Consider the following 12,261-nt stretch of genomic DNA (forward strand, 5'->3'; position numbering starts at 1 on the left):
ATACCTTCCCCGCAAATCTGTTCTATTTAAGATAAGAAATTCCAAAAGCTGAGCTTGGAATTGGGGGGGGGGGGGTAGAAAGTATAATAAATCTCATGTAGGAATGTGGGGCTGCCATATATGGTAACAAAATGGAGTCCTGCCTCTTTTTATTCTTTAACTTTGCCTGTGTCGTATGTACAGTTTTGCTGTTGTGTAAATAAACTAGAGTGTCATGCTGCATATGGTAGGACTGGAGATAAAACAGCGAATACATTCCAAATCCTTCTGCTCCCCCTCAAAGAAACCCAGATCTATTAAGCTTTAAACGTGTACACACACAGCTCTGTTGTAAGCATGTTTAGTGTGTGTGTGTGTGTGTGTGTGTGTATGCATGGTGTGTAAAGGGTACGATTGCAGAGTCTCTGAGATTACAACACTTCTGGCCCCATTACACTCCGGCGTGATATCGACACGAAGGTGCAGACGGGACAGGGGTCTATGGAATGTAGTGTGGTCGATTTTTCACTGCCTTCTCGTGAGCTGTGTAGTAAAGGTTAACCTCCCAAAATGCATCACAACACCGGTAGATGATCTCGGCCTGCTCACACATGCTGATTTCCTCTTCACTTTTCCTGTAGGAAGAGAGACTTCTCCCTGAGTGTCGGACAGAAGGTTAGAGCTGGGCCACTTCAAAACCCTTGATCTTTGACCTACAGCCAAAATCGCCACTGCTGTCTGACAGTAGACAACGATTAAAGGCTGGTCATGTGAGCTGCCATTGCTGCGAGAATTGTGTTGAACTTTGCACTTGCTCAAACCCTGGTTCAAAGTCATTGAATTACCTAACAAAGATCTTGGAAAAATGTTAATATTTTGTAAACAGTGACCTCTGATATCGTGCAGAAGAGTAAACTTTTCTTCCCACTGCAGTGGACTGTCACATTGACTATGTTTCTCTAAATGTTTATCTGATTCTCCTATGTGAGATGGGTGGATGGACGGATTGACATCCTGTTTCACGTCTTTTGAAAGTGAAGTGATTGTCACATGTGATACACAGCAGCACAGCACACGGTGCACACAGTGAAATTTGTAAGCATTGTCCCTACAAGGGAACAAAATGTCAACCTTTATAGGCTGCATTATCATCTGAAGTTGTTGCAAACGTGTATCAGGGAAAGAAGGGACGAAACAAACACATGACTCTCAAACAGGTAACAACAATCAAGGTACACAGGGGATAAATTACGACACATTGTGAATGCCAAGAGACCTCATGCAGTCCACATGCGCACACATTCAGTTCAATCCTATGGGGCTTTGCCTACAGCATGAAATTCTTGTCTGTATAGGCGAAAGATCTACAGTGGGCATTTGGCTTATAAAGTCCAAGTCATATTATAAAAATCATACGATGCCTATATAAGCATTGTATTCAAGCGCTGCGACTGGTACAGAGACCTTTTTTTCTTAGATAAGGCCAGTCAAATTCCTTCTGCATGAGGCAATTCTCAGGAAAATGGAGCACATACCACTTCCTGAAGTTGCATGTTGCTTCACCAGTTGCATGTGAGCATCACCAAAGCGCGTGCCACTTTTCAAGACCCAAATGCTAATGTTTTAGGTTTAAAAAATTTAACTTAAAAACTGAAACCTTAATTAAAGCAGCATCCACACCTTCTTGTTTTTGTGCCCCACTGCAACTGGACCAACCTGCTCCACACCATCTGTCAACTCTCCATCATAACCAAGAATTTCTCTCTGCATTCCTGCCATTTTACGGGAATTAAACAATGCAGTTATGGTTATGTTGTCAGAATATATCAAAAGAGTATTAAAAAAACCTCACTGTTTCTTTGGGTTTATACAGTTTCTTTGTTGTTTTGCATCTTTATGAAATAATTAAATTGATTTTGTTTGCATAATGAGGGGTGAAATTAACAGGGGTTCAAGTGACATTTCACCAAATTGAAGGAATTAATATACGAATGTACAATATAAACCATATCCTCAGATTCCAGGCTCTGGTTAAAGTAAATCATCATGACAGAGCTGGTCCTAACAGAATGAGCTCAGCTGCCTCTGGGCTTCAAACTCTGCATCTGCGTTCCACGTATAACATAACATTTTTCCACAAATGCTAATGTCTGAGCTTTCAAAATCGTAAAAAATGAATAAAAAAACAGCAAGCATCTCTGTATACTGTTTATAATGGAATGGTAGACGTGGATTCTGGTGCTGTTGATGTGTATTTCGGTACTGATGGGTTACTTGATCCTGACCTGCATGATCCTGACCTGCAAGTTTCTCAACTTCACCCATTGCCCAGACAGCTGAAGGGTCACTTCTTATTTCTAATGATCCCCCAGTGGCAAAATGTCCAGGCATGCAAGTTTCTGTTGTGTAAGCAATGCTTTTTACACAACGTAGTTAGTTAATCCCTGACGATGCCTGGCTCCCCTCTCCGTCCATCAGCGGTTAGGCTGGAGATCACACGCACCCTAGCTGGAAAATTCCTCTCTCCGACGCCTCTGGCTTTCACCCATTAACCCTCACGCACTCTGGTACACACACATTCATTTTAGCGTGGATGTGCTGGAGGGAGGGTGCTTGGGAGTGAGCTTAGCCCATAGGAGTCAAGAATTTGACCTCTGCTGCAGTTCCTCTTCCCTCCCTGCTGATTTGATGTGGTATGATCCATAGTGTGATTCAGAGGAGATACTGGGGGTTGGTGGAGGCAAACAGCTGAAGTGATGACAGATGTGACAGCTGATGGGTTGGGCCTGAATTTATCCTCCCTGATTTGGTGGCTGCAGTGAAAATTCCTTTTTTAATATCCTAGTTTTATTTAAAATGCACATTAGTAACATTAATAAACGGAGAACATACAGCCTTGGTGTAGTAAAATGTCAAACACCAGACTTTTCCCACATAGCTTAAAGTGTGTTCAGGTCCAGATTTCAGATGCGAATGGATGTCAGAAGATAAATTCTAACCGTCCACAATACAGCACAGAGACATGGACAGAATTACGATCTCAGCGTGTTTACTGACTGTTTGGTAGTCTCTATGCACTCTAGCCTGTGCAAATGTGCTCACGGCTCATGATTTTCTCCTGACCACACCCAGTGGAAACACTAACCTTTTCCACTGCGTCCAAATGAAACCAATGCGGCTTTTTGCACATTTACAAAACAAGGTCCGATTCACATTGCACCCACTGCCCGAAGTGCTCGGCATCATGCTGTTTCATCCACTTCTGCCGGCGATGCCAGTGGGGGAGTTCTTCAGATTCCTACTGGCCTTAGTAAAGAAGCCTTTTCAAATTATACCTGATGATCAGGTACACACGCTGCCTGCTGCTTGTGTGGATGTGTGGCTGTTGGACTGATAGGTATGCCCAGTATGACAGGTTGTCTGACACTGAAACAATGTGCACATAAAACATGTGCTGTTTACACGGGAACTTTCAGTTTGCACTGGTGAGCAGAGAATCGAAAAAACAATGAGGATCTTGTTGTCAGTTCCCATTCACTCTATACCCATGGGTGACAAATTAACAGAAGGAAAATGGACACAATGTCTTTGCATGGCTTAAATCCACTTTCAAATCTATGGAAAGTGATTGTGATGAAATGTTTCTGTCCTCAGGGGATGCCATCTTCATTATTCATCAGGAATAACGTCTCCATCCATAGGACACAAATATCACTATGGCTAATGAACTGTCTGCTTCTGTGCACCACTAAAAGATTGAGTGGAAACTGGAACAGCCCTGGAAAGAGTGGAGAGTGTTTGTTTGGCAACTCCCAGATTTTATACCAGTCCATGTTGCTAATATTCTGTCATCTGAAATAATGTTCTGATTTGCTTCTAAACTGTCTGTGCAGGACGGAGCCCATTTGCCTGTCACTGATGTTTTAATGATGCAAACGAATGTTTTGCTACACAAAATGTCAAGTATTTCTAATTTCTGCCTGCTCCATAGAGATATTAAAATATTAGAACATTTTTGTCAACATTCTTGTAAGATGATATGAGCTTCAGTCTGAGGAACTCAACCCTACTTTAGGATGGAGGTCTCCACCCCCTAAGCAGAGTCACAGGGTAAAATAAAGACTGAAGAGGGACGATTTAGAACTTTTGAGGGGTGATCCAGGCGTATGAGATTCCTACAGCTCTTCATCTGAGACTAATAGTTAGAAACTAGTGTGGTAATAAAAATATAATTTAAAAATAAACACACCTACTCTGTGGCAGTCATGGAGACATTTGAAATCTTTTTGTCATTTTTTTGTTTGATGAATAATGTTTTCTTTGCTTCATGAGATGCTCTTTAACATGAGCGAATGATTCAGCATAAACCTTCAAAGACTCAAATATTCAACTTTTGTTTATTTTGTGATATTAGTATTAATTTTTTTTTTTTTTGACATTGGCAGTAAAGATCTAAAGAGGATTCAACTCAAATCTTTTAAATTAAAAGCCACTTGTAGTTCCTGAGGTTTGGTAATGTTTACTCCCTTTTAATTTCAGGGAGGTCATGTCATATCATATTATTCCAGGTGTGATTTTCCAGCTGTTTTCCGTTCTTCCTCCTCTCTGATTCTCCCTCTGTTTGCCCTTTCCATCACACCGTGTTGATGTAGCCTCTATACCTTCGTGTTTTTCCTTCATCCTTCATTACTTCATTCTTTCCTCTCTGCATGTTTCTAGCCTGCGGTGCTTTTTCGGCTGGAATTCTGATGAGTTTGACTGAAACGGCTGTCACCTTGACTCACCTCGCTGCTACTGGAGATGAATGAACCACCCTCTGAAAAATGGCCATGCCTCGTTGCCCCCTGCCGTCTGGTTTTATTTTCCCCCCGTTAACCACCCAACGCGTAATGAATGAAAGAGGATGGGCCGCATCAATTGTCGGAAGCCGTCAGCGGAGGCCTGGCTGTAACTGGAGCTCTTTCTCTGGAGGATCGTTTTCACATGCGCCATTTCAGAACAACACGCTGTCATTTCCTGCCGCTACCGTGGGCCGCACAGGAAGAGGATGCGGGCGTGCCTGTCACAGGTCCAGGGGAAAGATTTACGCTGATATCCCATTAGCGCCGCGGCCCTCCGCTGACATGGAGGAATTCCCGACGCCGGTGCTCGGGCCAGAAGAAAAGCCCCGTCATCCTCCTCACACGCCCGGCTGGGCCACGTGGCCAGCAGGGATGTCCTTAGATTATTTTAGCTGCCTGACGTCGGTTTCTGGTCATGCAGAGCATCTGCTTTTGTTTTAGCCTTGAGCTGTTGCACTGAGACGGCTTTTGTCTGGTAGGGATCTAACGTCTCGCATGTGTGCCTCTCAGGAGGACCATGCCAGTTCGGACAGATGAGCGTGAGAGTCTCGGAATGCCGAACGCAGAACGTGGCAGGCCTTTTTTCCCATGAGTCTTTGCTCCGAGGAACCAGAACATTATTACCATTAGCATACTTACTGAAAACCTTGGTGAGTGCACTGCCATTAAGGGAGAATCTCCCTTTGTAGGAATGGGCCGTGCACTCCACCCACCCAAAACCTGTCAGGAGCAGCACATTGTCGTCATGGAGACGCAGTGGGCGCTGCATGGATGCCAGTGTTTGGGGAAGGAGGAGGAAGCCCGAGAGTACAGTGTTGACAGCGAGCATTCCTCCTGTCCCGTACATGAAGGGGGTAGAGCAGGAAAGGAGTCAGGAGCCACGCATTGCTGTTGCTGCGGAGACCAGGGCGCCGCTGAAGTTTGCGTGTCAGCGCGGGTCGGCGGCGAGCCTTAACTCCGCCGAGGGAGGCCGGCAAGCGTGCTTTTGGACGTGGGCTGAGGTGCCAGGGAGACCAGACGTAGCTGATGATCAGGAAGGCCGACAGCAGTAATTAGCCTTCCCGGCATGCCTGCATGTCAAATCTTAAGGTCTGAGTGATGTTCTGCAACATGGAACAATTTTTTTTTTACCTTGGAACATAGTGTAATTTTTTGGTTTTATTCCAGTTACTAATTAACAACCAGTTAACCAGTTAACCAGTTAAATAGAAGAAGGGTTAATAATGTCATGACAAATGATGTGACATCTCCTCTTTCTTTACCATTCAAGCAGATTTATGTTATTAAGCATTTAATGTTAGCGTGTTATATACGTTCATCCGTTTATTATTTTGCCAATTTAGCTCCAAAATTAGGAGGTTAGTGCAATCAACTCAAACCTTCAAATCTAAACACATTTGCCCCATTGCCTTTAACTGTTTGTAAAAATTTTATTAAGTTAAATTGTGTTTTAATTGTACCTTTGTACAGCATATGGATATGACATTGCGTTGCCTTTAAATTGTGCTCTTTAAATAAAAAAAAATGATTTTGATTCATGTTTTCTTAATTAGCATCAAAAACATTTATTGTTCACTGGAACAATAAATCACATTATTTGCCGATTATCTAGAAACTGAAATTGTTTGTTGCATTATTTCTTTTGTCTCTGATTTTCTTTTTTTGATGTTCTTTATCTGAAACACAAGATGCTTCAAGGATTTAGATCCCATTTCAAACTTGTTGTAAAATCAGCTAAAATGAGGTGGACAACTTGATTTTTACCTTAAATGGCTTCGGCTAAATAACCTCAACAGGCAGATGAAACGTTTCACTTTTCCACTTTCACTTAAATGTAAGAGTGTGGCTGCTGTCTGTAATGATTGAGACCTCTGATTGAGTGTGAACATGTTCCTTCAGTCCAGGAGCAGAGACTACTTTGGGTAGTAGCCTAGTGGGTAACACACTCGCCTGTGAACCAGGAGACCCAGCTTCAAATCCCACTTACTACCTCCCACTTACTACTTATTGTGTCCCTTTAGCAAGACACTTAACCCTAAGTTGCTCCGGGGTGTAACTACTGATTATAAGTCGCTCTGGATAAGGGCGTCTGGTAAATGCTGCAAATGTAAATGAGTACAGCGCTGTAAGATTTTATTTTAATGCACAAAGTGCGTTTGTAATGGCCTCGCCCGATGGTAATGGGCACCGTGGATTGATAAGGGCTGTATCTGGAGGGGTGAGCCCCATGATAAAGGAGGCACTGTCTGCCCTGAACTGAATCACCAGACCCCATGTTTGTGTGTGTTTTATTGTATCCAGGCAAAGAGACCTCGAAGTTTCCAGCTTTCAGCTTCAAGCAGCTCTTTCCTGAACCGGAGCCAGGAAAATTTGTGTCGGCTTGGCAGCGGGACTGTGGGAAGACTATGGGCAAAGGGCCTGCCTGAGTTCTGAGGCAGAGAGCTTTATATAGCCACACGACTCCATGGGCCACCTTCTTTTGTTCGGGTCGTTCACGGTTCTGAAGGGAGACTTCGCGCATGCGAAGAAAAATGTTGAGTAAAATGTACATTAGCTAAAAAAAAGACTGCGGCCGATGGGAGATGGAGGACGGAAAAATGGGTAGGAATGTGTGAGCGAGGGTGGCCAGCAAGTGGGAGGAAGGGACGAAGTTAAATTTGACTTTACTTTACGTTACTTTGCAAACGCTTTTATCCAAAGCGACTTACTAGAGGAAGACACCAGCAATTCTCGTTCGATTTCTATAGATTTTGAGTTTACAAAACTAAGAGCCCCGATAAGGCCTAACTTGTCAGAAAAAGAACATGCTTGGAAATTGTTAAGTGTTAGACGAGGAATTTTTACTTACTGTGTACGTAAAGAAAGCTGGACTGCCGTGTGAGCCTAGGAAGGGTGGAAAGTTAATTAACTTGTCCCTTTGTCAGTCGGACAGGGCCTGGACTGTGTGCCTGTGTTTTTTGGGTGTGTGACCCAGTCGGCTTCCATGCATTTGACCCCTGGGGGGAACGGCGCCTGGTCTGCACAGATAAAGACCTAATTTCATGTTCAGATGCACGAGGAAAACAAACCTGGCTTCCCGGCCTTTATTAATTAGCGGGCCTGCTTCTGCTTCCATGTTAGGGGCTCGGCTGGAGGTGCGCCATGGGTCCCCATGTTATCAGCCACGCACAACTTCCTGCACTGGAAGTCAGAAAGGCTGTTGGCTGCTCGCGTAGAGTGGAACGTTAACACAGAGAGGAGATTCCATGGCCATTAGCTCACTTACGGTTCGTCTGAGATTTTGCCAAGAGTGCATTCAAAATCCACCACACCCAGTGGTGGATTATGCTGAAAAAAACTTTTAAAGATTAAAAAAATATTAAACAATTAGATCTTTTTTTTGTGTGTGTAACTGTATTCTTATTTTTTTTTTTGCCACCCCCCCCACCCACCCACCCACCGGACACCTGGGCACCAAAAATGTAACCTCTGTCTATCAGCAGAGCTATCTGTTACAGATCCAGGAATCTGAGGATACAGGTAATTCAAGTCCAGATCTGCCTGTGTCCACCGCAGGCTGTGTCCCTACAGCACCGTCTGTTCCAGACTGAGACAAATGGTGACTCCCTCCCTCCACTCTTTACCAAGAGAAGAAGACACAAGAAATAAGATAGATCAGTGGGCTGCAAGCCACCCTCTGTGTCGTTGTTTGCTAGGGGAGCAATGGCTTTGGGTGCCATGGCAACCTGCTGTCTCTGACCCTGCCCTGTTTCCCAGCATGCCTCAATGTGCTGGAATTGCCTAATGACACCCCATACCGCAGGATACCGCCAAACCGCACCCTGGTGGAGAGCAGAGATTCAGAGATGAAGGGGGGATCTTTTTCAGACGCGATGCCAGGGAAAGCTCTGAGTTACCCGTGTTGATTTATTCTCCATTAAATCAAACGGATTATAGTCAGATGTCCTTAAAACGATGGAGTGCCCTCCAGCCACTGCTGTGTTAAAAAAAAAACAGTAAAACTTCAGCTCTTTGTGTTTCAGGGCTGACATGGACAGATGCACTGCTTCAGCCAAAAAGCCTTTTATAACCTTAATGGTGCATGTGCACTTGGACATTAGCAAACGTCCCAGGGGAGTTTTCAGTTTCAGTATTTGATCTCAAAGCGAATCTGTTGACTTGAAGGTGTAGACATACAACTAAAAATAGGCAAGAAATAAAAAAAAACACACAAGAAACCTGTAATCAGATTGTCATATGAGCTTTGTTTATATTACGCTTCTATTCATATTACTGTGCAGAAGGTCATCACATCTGATGCATTTTCATACTTAGAGGTCATTAAAGGTAGACAAAGCATCAATTTGTTTCCTTCATCTTGTTAATTTTTGCTCATTTTGCCAATGGAAATACAGATGTCTATATTGTTGTTACGTGTTCATCTCAACAACCACAAAACAATGCCACAAGTACTTGTCATAGCAAAGTTTTGTGTTTCTTTATTTTATTTGACAATTTTTTTGCCAACATTCTACTTTTATTACACATTTTACATGAACATCTGTACCTTTGTCTCCTTGCGTTTTCAAAGCAGCTTGTTTCAATTAATGTTTAAAACATTTTTTTAAGACCAACTTCTATCAAGGGCTACATTTTACCTTCATATTTAAAGCATGTTTCAGATGTTGTATCTACACTTCTCCATGAATAATGCTCTGGTTCTTGTATATTCATAGGAAACAATTAATTATGGAGTTGTGACCAGCCATAAATTCTGAGACTGGCCTGGTAAAAACCCATCACTGGATCTACATACTGGCTGGTCTCTGTATTTCCACCAGGGGCGCTGTTTGGTGCAGCCAACTCATTCAACCTCTCATTAGTGGAACAGTTCAGCATCTCTCAAATTCACCTCAAAGATATAAATCCAGCCTTCTAGTCCTTCTTACATGGGTTGATTTTCAACATATGAGAATTCGAGATCTATGATACTTCTGCACACCACCTGGATGTAAAATGTTAGCACTCTGTTCAGTTGGCACATAGTGTGAGAAACAGGGTGAGAAATATGTTCACATTCTTTAAGCGCTGCTCTAGGAAAATCAGCTTCCTGTCCACCGCACCTAAAGGAGTGGCCTTTGTGTGCTGGACTCCCCAGCCTGAGATAATATTGCTCATTTCATATTGTTTATGTGCGATGAAGGGAGAGGACAGCTGATCTTTTCTGCCTCCAACCAAAGAGCTGTATGCTAGAAGAGTCACTTAAGGAGTGGTCTCATTATCGTCCCCGTTTGGGAAGAGTTTCCTTTGAACTCCCAGAGCTTGCCCTCCCACATACAACACACTCACACACAGGTGAAATGTAAGAAGTGTGTGGTCTGACAGAGTCGAGGCAGTCCCTAATGCTCCATTATCAAAGTGAGGTCCATTGGTGTAGTGCCAGTCTGTGGGGTCGAGAGCCAATAAACTGTGGCGCGGCATAAATATATGTTTATGGAGTAAAGTAGAGAGGAGGGGCCGGACCAGTCCCTTAAAATATCTTTCCCAACCCTTTGGCCCTCGCAGCCTGGGGCAGGAGGAGTAACAGAGCTCCCTGTGTGTCTGTAGATGGTGTGGTCATAGAAGAGAGAGAGAGAGGAGGGAGAATAATTAAAGCGTGCATTTTGGAAAGGGGATTCCATGCTGGGGGAGGACTCTGATTCACATAGAGGCTGGCTGTTAGCATCAAACCCCCCCTCAACTGCACACAGGGAGGGACGGGCGAACATTGTTTCCATTAAGAACAAACCTCGTTCTCTCGTTTTCTTTCCTTTCATCTCTCTGCTCACGCCGGTCCAACTTCATTAAGCGTCGAGGGCATAGCTCCGGGGACATCCCACATGCGAGCACGGCCGAGGACGGCTGCATAAACGACGGCTTTATGCTTTGCAGCTGAGTCACGGGCCATTTCGTGTGTATCCATGACATGCCACAGTAAACACTAGACACATCTGTGGAAAATTACCAGCAACTACCAGCAAATGAAATCCCACACTGACCAAGGGCCTATCAGGTGACCTGTTTATTAGTACCGCGTGCGTGGTGTGATCGCTTCATGACAATATGAACGCTGTATTAATGCTGCAGCTGATGACTAATAACTCAGGCACACAAGTTCATGCAGTTATTTAAACTTCATCCACATGCTGTTCAATTCTGAATTCTCGGAGCCACAAAGACCGGCACTTTTATAATAATTTACCAGAATAGCAGAAGTATATTCTCATCATCTGCCAGTGTTCAAAACATGAAAGATATGCAAACGTCTTACATGACCATTTCGCTTTAAAAAAAAAAAAAACCTCGTAGGCTGTCTGTATATGAAAATTGGATTTTCAGCAAGTGACAATTTATAAAACCAAAGATTAAAACATTCCTGCCCGGATGTGGGAAGTTTTTTCTTTTACTGACTGGTTCCGTGAATTCATCCGTACTCTCCCTGCTCAAGCGGTGTGTTGTGTACTAGTGTCCCATTATGGTTGACCGTTGCACCCAAACAGCATTTCTGTTAGGCTTGTATATTTAAACATGGTGGAATATTTCTGCATTTCTGTTAGGAATAATTAGCAGTATAACAATGTGCTTTTCCAGTTTTGGTTCGTTTTCAATGCGTGTGCCGAGCTGCAATAAAAATGAGGAATCACAGATATAAAATACAGGGACACATTGCACCGTCCATTCTATATCTTTATGGTTATAAATCTACAAATTTGTCAGATTTTCTGGGAAGAACATGACTGAGTCCAGTAGGAAACCATACACATTATAAGCAATATTCAGAACATCTGCTTGTGTGCCAGCAGTTCAGCTTCCTCTGAGATGCATCACTAGAATACGCGTCTTTATTCAGGGCCTAGATTTTGCCCTTCATACCCTCTAGTGATGTGTTTTCATTCACGCTGTGGCTTTTTCTCATAAAAGTGGTCTTTTAAAAAACTCTTTGTAGAGTTACTCACCTCTTCCCATCCACGAGTGGAAATTACAGCTCCGACTTGGCAGCTGCCAGGCGTGAAATCTCCATCAGTCTCTTGATGACACAGGGCTTTGAAGAGATTAGTGCATGTAATCTTAGCAATGTTGTCACTATTTTGCTAAGACCCCAGTGATGCATGTACTGCGCTGGGGGACCAGTCAGTCTCAGTGTCACGGCTGTTTGGCATGGCGAGGCAAGTGATCTGAGATGATAAGACTTGACGATGAAGAAGGACGCATTTGCACAACGTCACAGAACAGGGGTTTTAATACGTGATGAACAGGACAGGGGAGACATCCAGGAACAGGTGAACAAGTGAAACATTACACAGGACTAACGTGAAACACCGGTCTGGATCCCGGACCTGAGTAACCCCTTCCGGACCGGATCATGACACTCAGAATGCCTGTAATTTTTTTAACCTCTTCTTTGATTGATAAAATACAACAT

Source organism: Denticeps clupeoides, chromosome 17 (genome assembly GCF_900700375.1).
Source record: "Denticeps clupeoides chromosome 17, fDenClu1.1, whole genome shotgun sequence".
NCBI classification, from domain to species: domain Eukaryota; kingdom Metazoa; phylum Chordata; class Actinopteri; order Clupeiformes; family Denticipitidae; genus Denticeps; species Denticeps clupeoides.